Below are 7,500 nucleotides of genomic sequence, written 5' to 3'. Positions count from 1 at the left end.
AAGCTATTAGTGGTATTTTCCAAATGATTAAACATGACAATTTGTGTGATAAAGCAACACAGGAATAAGTAGTTGAATCTCTTTTGTGTAGTCAAATAATTTTTCATTTTGCTTGGAAAGTTGATAATGTTTAAAATTAACACTCAATCATTTTAATAGCACGTAATATCACAGCTGTATGATCATGGAATCCTTCGATAGCTCAGCTGGTAGAGCGAAGGACAGTAGAGGAGATTGGTACAGAAATCCTTAGGTCGCTGGTTCAATTCCGGCTCAAAAGATGACGCTTTTGATAAACTTTGATGTCAGTACTGACATTTAACAAACCCAAAACTATACCAAGTATAAAGCATTCTCCAAGTTATATTTTAAAAATCATTAACGCAGGTCACTGTGGTCAGGATTAACTTCCCATGGAAATCATCTCTGATACAATATTACTTCAGTCATCCTCACAGCCTGAAATGAAGTAGATCAACCCATAGAGAAACTTTTGTGAAAACATCACATTGAATGAGAGGTAGTCGTGGCAGAGTGGTTAAGGCGATGGACTAGAAATTCATTGGGGTCTCCCCGCGCAGGTTCAAATCCTGCCGACTACGACCACATGGTTGTATTATTTTTTAGAAAATATACTAAAAGCTTGAAACCAGTGTTGCTCAGGGTGAGTCAGGAACTGGCACATCAAAATCTTTAGGATGCCTGCCTGTTCTCTCTTTCTCTATCCGTAATTCTCCTCCTCTACTTGAGACTGAGCCCAGGAATCTCAGCAGCCATACTAAGTAGCATTTATTAATTACAAATGCATTTTGAATGTCAAATTTGTAAGAAAGTTTTGTACATTTAGCAAAATATCAAATTCATTTGAAAGAAAATGATGTCCACTCAAAGTAAAAAGAGCTTTGGTTACTTTCAATGCACAACATTTTACTTTCAAATCGTGTCAGATGACTTTCAGTGCTAATTATTATATCATTAACCTCTACTTTATTAAAAATTATGCTTTATGCAAAAAAAGAAAAAGCACAATTATTAAAAATTGTGCTTTAATGCAAAAAAAGAAAAATAATTGTCTGTGCATACTCTCATGTAGCACAATTATCTTCACTAGCTCAAAAGGGCCGCTCATTGTCCAAAATGAATTGTCAAATCAGAACAAACAATGGAATATCCCCATCATTCCTGGAACACTTGATTAGTTTACAAAACAAGCAAAATTTAAAAGAGTGTAGAAGATTTGATAGGCTCAAGCATCTCTAATCTTGATGTAAGTTTGGCTACACTAAAAAATATATTGAAAGTGCTTTCCAAACTAGCTCTGTAGCCAGTTGATAGTAATTTCACAAATATAAGTCAAATTATTAGTGATATTTTCCAAATGATTAAACATGACAATGTGTGTGATAAAGCAACACAGGAATAAGTAGTTGAATCTCTTTTGTGTAGTCAAATCATTTTTCATTTTGCTTGGAAAGTTGATAATGTTTAAAACTAACACTCAATCATTTTAATAGCACGTAATATCACAGCTATATGATCATGGCATCCTTCGATATCTCAACTGGTAGAGCGGAGGACTGTAGAGGAGATTGGTACAGAAATCCTTAGGTCGCTGGTTCAATTCCGGCTCAAAGGATGATGCTTTTGATAAACTTAGATGTCAGTACTGACATTTTACAAACCCAAAACTATACCAAGTATAAAGCATTCTCCAAGTTTTATTTTAAAAATCATTAACGCATGTCACTGTGGTCAGGATTAACTTCCCATGGAAATCATCTCTTATACAATATTACTTCAGTCTTCCTCACAGCCTGAAATGAAGTAGCTCAACCCATAGAGAAACTTTTGTGAAAACATCACATCGAATGAGAGGTAGTCGTGGCCGAGTGGTTAAGGCGATGGACTAGAAATCCATTGGTGTCTCCCCGCGCAGGTTCATATCCTGCCGACTACGACCGCATGGTTGTTTTATTTTTCAGAGAATTTACTAAAAGCTTGAAACCAGTGTTGCTCAGGGTGAGTCAGGAACTGGCACATCAAAATCTTTAGGATGCCTGCCTGTTCTCTCTTTCTCTATACGTCATTCTCCTCCTCTACTTGAGACTGAGCCCAGGAATCTCAGCAGCCATACTAAGTAGCATTTATTAATTACAAATGCATTTTGAATGTCAAATTTGTAAGAAAGTTTTGTACATTTAGCAAAATATCAAATTCATTTGAAAGAAAATGATGTCCACTCAAAGTAAAAAGAGCTTTGGTTACTTTCAATGCACAACATTTTACTTTCAAATCGTGTCAGATGACTTTCAGTGCTAATTATTATATCATTAACCTCTCCTTTATTAAAAATTGTGCTTTAATGCAAAAAAAGAAAAATAATTGTCTGTGCATACTCTCATGTAGCACAATTATCTTCACTAGCTCAAAAGGGCCGCTCATTGTCCAACATGAATTGTCAAATCAGAACAAACAATGGAATATCCCCATCATTCCTGGAACACTTGATTAGTTTACAAAACAAGCAAAATTTAAAAGAGTGTAGAAGGTTTGATAGGCTCAAGCATCTCTAATCTTGATGTAAGTTTGGCTACACTAAAAAATCTATTGAAAGTGCATTCCAAACTAGCTCTGTAGCCAGTTGATAGTAATTGCACAAATATAAGTCAAACTATTAGTGATATTTTCCAAATGATTAAACATGACAATTTGTGTGATAAAGCAACACAGGAATAAGTAGTTGAATCTCTTTTGTGTAGTCAAATCATTTTTCATTTTGCTTGGAAAGTTGATAATGTTTAAAATTAACACTCAATCATTTTAATAGCACGTAATATCACAGCTGTATGATCATGGAATCCTTCGATAGCTCAGCTGGTAGAGCGGAGGACTGTAGAGGAGATTGGTACAGAAATCCTTAGGTTGCTGGTTCAATTCCAGCTCGAAGAATGATGCTTTTGATAAACTTAGATGTGAGTACTGACATTTTACAAACCCAAAACTATACCAAGTATAAAGCATTCTCCAAGTTATATTTTAAAAATCATTAATGCAGGTCACTGTGGTCAGGATTAACTTCCCATGGAAATCATCTCTGATACAATATTACTTCAGTCATCCTCACAGCCTGAAATGAAGTAGCTCAACCCATAGAGAAACTTTTGTGAAAACATTACATTGAATGAGAGGTAGTCGTGGCCGAGTGGTTAAGGCGATGGACTAGAAATCCATTGGGGTCTCCCCGTGCAGGTTCAAATCCTGCCGACTACGACCACATGGTTTTTTTATTTTTCAGAAAATTTACTAAAAACTTGAAACCAGTGTTGCTCAGGGTGAGTCAGGAACTGGCACATCAAAATCTTTAGGATGCCTGCCTGTTCTCTCTTTCTCTATCCATCATTCTCCTCCTCTATTTGAGACTGATCCCAGGAATCTCAGCAGCCATACTAAGTAGCATTTATTAATTACAAATGCATTTTGAATGTCAAATTTGTAAGAAAGTTTTGTACATTTAGCAAAATATCAAATTCATTTGAAAGAAAATGATGTCCACTCAAAGTAAAAAGAGCTTTGGTTACTTTCAATGCACAACATTTTACTTTCAAATCGTGTCAGATGACTTTCAGTGCTAATTATTATATCATTAACCTCTCCTTTATTAAAAATTGTGCTTTAATGCAAAAAAAGAAAAATAATTGTCTGTGCATACTCTCATGTAGCACAATTATCTTCACTAGCTCAAAAGGGCCGCTCATTGTCCAAAATGAATTGCCAAATTAGAACAAACAATGGAATATCCCCATCATTCCTGGAACACTTGATTAGTTTACAAAACAAGTAAAATTTAAAAGAGTGTAGAAGGTTTGATAGGCTCAAGCATCTCTAATCTTGATGTAAGTTTGGCTACACTAAAAAAATCTATTGAAAGTGCTTTCCAAACTAGCTCTGTAGCCAGTTGATAGTAATTTCACAAATATAAGTCAAACTATTAGTGATATTTTCCAAATGATTAAACATGACAATTTGTGTGATAAAGCAACACAGGAATAAGTAGTTGAATCTCTTTTGTGTAGTCAAATCATTTTTCATTTTGCTTGGAAAGTTGATAATGTTTAAAATTAACACTCAATCATTTTAATAGCACGTAATATCACAGCTGTATGATCATGGAATCCTTCGATAGCTCAGCTGGTAGAGCGGAGGACTGTAGAGGAGATTGGTACAGAAATCCTTAGGTCGTTGGTTCAATTCCGGCTCGAAGGATGATGCTTTTGATAAACTTAGATGTCAGTACTGACATTTTACAAACCCAAAACTATACCAAGTATAAAGCATTCTCCAAGTTATATTTTAAAAATCATTAACGCAGGTCACTGTGGTCAGGATTAACTTCCCATGGAAATCATCTCTGATACAATATTACTTCAGTCATCCTCACAGCCTGAAATGAAGTAGATCAACCCATAGAGAAACTTTTGTGAAAACATCACATTGCATGAGAGGTAGTCGTGGCAGAGTGGTTAAGGCGATGGACTAGAAATTCATTGGGGTCTCCCCGCGCAGGTTCAAATCCTGCCGACTACGACCACATGGTTGTATTATTTTTTAGAAAATATACTAAAAGCTTGAAACCAGTGTTGCTCAGGGTGAGTCAGGAACTGGCACATCAAAATCTTTAGGATGCCTGCCTGTTCTCTCTTTCTCTATCCGTAATTCTCCTCCTCTACTTGAGACTGAGCCCAGGAATCTCAGCAGCCATACTAAGTAGCATTTATTAATTACAAATGCATTTTGAATGTCAAATTTGTAAGAAAGTTTTGTACATTTAGCAAAATATCAAATTCATTTGAAAGAAAATGATGTCCACTCAAAGTAAAAAGAGCTTTGGTTACTTTCAATGCACAACATTTTACTTTCAAATCGTGTCAGATGACTTTCAGTGCTAATTATTATATCATTAACCTCTACTTTATTAAAAATTATGCTTTATGCAAAAAAAGAAAAAGCACAATTATTAAAAATTGTGCTTTAATGCAAAAAAAGAAAAATAATTGTCTGTGCATACTCTCATGTAGCACAATTATCTTCACTAGCTCAAAAGGGCCGCTCATTGTCCAAAATGAATTGTCAAATCAGAACAAACAATGGAATATCCCCATCATTCCTGGAACACTTGATTAGTTTACAAAACAAGCAAAATTTAAAAGAGTGTAGAAGATTTGATAGGCTCAAGCATCTCTAATCTTGATGTAAGTTTGGCTACACTAAAAAATATATTGAAAGTGCTTTCCAAACTAGCTCTGTAGCCAGTTGATAGTAATTTCACAAATATAAGTCAAATTATTAGTGATATTTTCCAAATGATTAAACATGACAATGTGTGTGATAAAGCAACACAGGAATAAGTAGTTGAATCTCTTTTGTGTAGTCAAATCATTTTTCATTTTGCTTGGAAAGTTGATAATGTTTAAAACTAACACTCAATCATTTTAATAGCACGTAATATCACAGCTATATGATCATGGCATCCTTCGATATCTCAACTGGTAGAGCGGAGGACTGTAGAGGAGATTGGTACAGAAATCCTTAGGTCGCTGGTTCAATTCCGGCTCAAAGGATGATGCTTTTGATAAACTTAGATGTCAGTACTGACATTTTACAAACCCAAAACTATACCAAGTATAAAGCATTCTCCAAGTTTTATTTTAAAAATCATTAACGCAGGTCACTGTGGTCAGGATTAACTTCCCATGGAAATCATCTCTTATACAATATTACTTCAGTCTTCCTCACAGCCTGAAATGAAGTAGCTCAACCCATAGAGAAACTTTTGTGAAAACATATCATCGAATGAGAGGTAGTCGTGGCTGAGTGGTTAAGGCGATGGACTAGAAATCCATTGGTGTCTCCCCACGCAGGTTCATATCCTGCCGACTACGACCGCATGGTTGTTTTATTTTTCAGAGAATTTACTAAAAGCTTGAAACCAGTGTTGCTCAGGGTGAGTCAGGAACTGGCACATCAAAATCTTTAGGATGCCTGCCTGTTCTCTCTTTCTCTATACGTCATTCTCCTCCTCTACTTGAGACTGAGCCCAGGAATCTCAGCAGCCATACTAAGTAGCATTTATTAATTACAAATGCATTTTGAATGTCAAATTTGTAAGAAAGTTTTGTACATTTAGCAAAATATCAAATTCATTTGAAAGAAAATGATGTCCACTCAAAGTAAAAAGAGCTTTGGTTACTTTCAATGCACAACATTTTACTTTCAAATCGTGTCAGATGACTTTCAGTGCTAATTATTATATCATTAACCTCTCCTTTATTAAAAATTGTGCTTTAATGCAAAAAAAGAAAAATAATTGTCTGTGCATACTCTCATGTAGCACAATTATCTTCACTAGCTCAAAAGGGCCGCTCATTGTCCAACATGAATTGTCAAATCAGAACAAACAATGGAATATCCCCATCATTCCTGGAACACTTGATTAGTTTACAAAACAAGCAAAATTTAAAAGAGTGTAGAAGATTTGATAGGCTCAAGCATCTCTAATCTTGATGTAAGTTTGGCTACACTAAAAAATCTATTGAAAGTGCTTTCCAAACTAGCTCTGTAGCCAGTTGATAGTAATTTCACAAATATAAGTCAAACTATTAGTGATATTTTCCAAATGATTAAACATGACAATTTGTGTGATAAAGCAACACAGGAATAAGTAGTTGAATCTCTTTTGTGTAGTCAAATCATTTTTCATTTTGCTTGGAAAGTTGATAATGTTTAAAATTAACACTCAATCATTTTAATAGCATGTAATATCACAGCTGTGTGATCCTGGAATCCTTCGATAGCTCAGCTGGTAGAGCGGGAGGACTGTAGAGGAGATTGGTACAGAAATCCTTAAGTCGCTGGTTCAATTCCGGCTCAAAGGATGACGCTTTTGATAAACTTAGATGTCAGTACTGACATTTTACAAACCCAAAACTATACCAAGTATAAAGCATTCTCGAAGTTATATTTTAAAAATCATTAACGCAGGTCACTGTGGTCAGGATTAACTTCCCATGGAAATCATCTCTGATACAATATTACTTCAGTCTTCCTCACAGCCTGAAATGAAGTAGCTCAACCCATAGAGAAACTTTTGTGAAAACATCACATTGAGTGAGAGGTAGTCGTGGCCGAGTGGTTAAGGCGATGGACTAGAAATCCGTTGGGGTCTCCCCGCGCAGGTTCAAATCCTGCCGACTACGACCGCATGGTTGTTTTATTTTTCAGAAAATTTACTAAAAGCTTGAAACCAGTGTTGCTCAGGGTGAGTCAGGAACTGGCACATCAAAATCTTTAGGATGCCTGCCTGTTCTCTCTTTGTCTATCCGTCATTCTCCTCCTCTACTTGAGACTGAGCCCAGGAATCTCAGCAGCCATACTAAGTAGCATTTATTAATTACAAATGCATTTTGAATGTCAAATTTGTAAGAAAGTTTTGTACATTTAGCA

The 7,500-nt window shown here is 35.5% G+C and overlaps 10 non-coding genes across 10 annotated transcripts; all 10 read left to right on the top strand.

Annotated features, from left to right (window-relative positions):
• The first annotated feature begins 520 nt into the window (after window positions 1-520).
• On the top strand, window positions 521-602 carry TRNAS-AGA (transfer RNA serine (anticodon AGA)). The gene has a single exon. It is a non-coding gene; the product is annotated as a tRNA-Ser (tRNA).
• Window positions 603-1,546: 944 nt separating this feature from the next.
• TRNAY-GUA (transfer RNA tyrosine (anticodon GUA)) lies at window positions 1,547-1,636 on the top strand. The gene is given in 2 exon segments: window positions 1,547-1,583; window positions 1,601-1,636. It is a non-coding gene; the product is annotated as a tRNA-Tyr (tRNA).
• Window positions 1,637-1,875: 239 nt separating this feature from the next.
• Window positions 1,876-1,957, top strand: TRNAS-AGA (transfer RNA serine (anticodon AGA)). The gene has a single exon. It is a non-coding gene; the product is annotated as a tRNA-Ser (tRNA).
• Window positions 1,958-2,859: 902 nt separating this feature from the next.
• Window positions 2,860-2,949, top strand: TRNAY-GUA (transfer RNA tyrosine (anticodon GUA)). Its single transcript is given in 2 exon segments — window positions 2,860-2,896; window positions 2,914-2,949. It is a non-coding gene; the product is annotated as a tRNA-Tyr (tRNA).
• Window positions 2,950-3,188: 239 nt separating this feature from the next.
• On the top strand, window positions 3,189-3,270 carry TRNAS-AGA (transfer RNA serine (anticodon AGA)). Its single transcript has one exon. It is a non-coding gene; the product is annotated as a tRNA-Ser (tRNA).
• Window positions 3,271-4,173: 903 nt separating this feature from the next.
• TRNAY-GUA (transfer RNA tyrosine (anticodon GUA)) lies at window positions 4,174-4,263 on the top strand. Its single transcript is given in 2 exon segments — window positions 4,174-4,210; window positions 4,228-4,263. It is a non-coding gene; the product is annotated as a tRNA-Tyr (tRNA).
• Window positions 4,264-4,502: 239 nt separating this feature from the next.
• TRNAS-AGA (transfer RNA serine (anticodon AGA)) lies at window positions 4,503-4,584 on the top strand. Its single transcript has one exon. It is a non-coding gene; the product is annotated as a tRNA-Ser (tRNA).
• Window positions 4,585-5,528: 944 nt separating this feature from the next.
• On the top strand, window positions 5,529-5,618 carry TRNAY-GUA (transfer RNA tyrosine (anticodon GUA)). Its single transcript is given in 2 exon segments — window positions 5,529-5,565; window positions 5,583-5,618. It is a non-coding gene; the product is annotated as a tRNA-Tyr (tRNA).
• Window positions 5,619-5,857: 239 nt separating this feature from the next.
• On the top strand, window positions 5,858-5,939 carry TRNAS-AGA (transfer RNA serine (anticodon AGA)). The gene has a single exon. It is a non-coding gene; the product is annotated as a tRNA-Ser (tRNA).
• Window positions 5,940-7,171: 1,232 nt separating this feature from the next.
• On the top strand, window positions 7,172-7,253 carry TRNAS-AGA (transfer RNA serine (anticodon AGA)). The gene has a single exon. It is a non-coding gene; the product is annotated as a tRNA-Ser (tRNA).
• Window positions 7,254-7,500: the final 247 nt, after the last annotated feature.

This window comes from Pseudophryne corroboree, chromosome 4 (genome assembly GCF_028390025.1).
Source record: "Pseudophryne corroboree isolate aPseCor3 chromosome 4, aPseCor3.hap2, whole genome shotgun sequence".
In the NCBI taxonomy this organism is placed as follows: domain Eukaryota; kingdom Metazoa; phylum Chordata; class Amphibia; order Anura; family Myobatrachidae; genus Pseudophryne; species Pseudophryne corroboree.
Note: the sequence above shows the minus strand (reverse complement) of the source record. Positions and strands in the feature narration are given on the sequence as shown.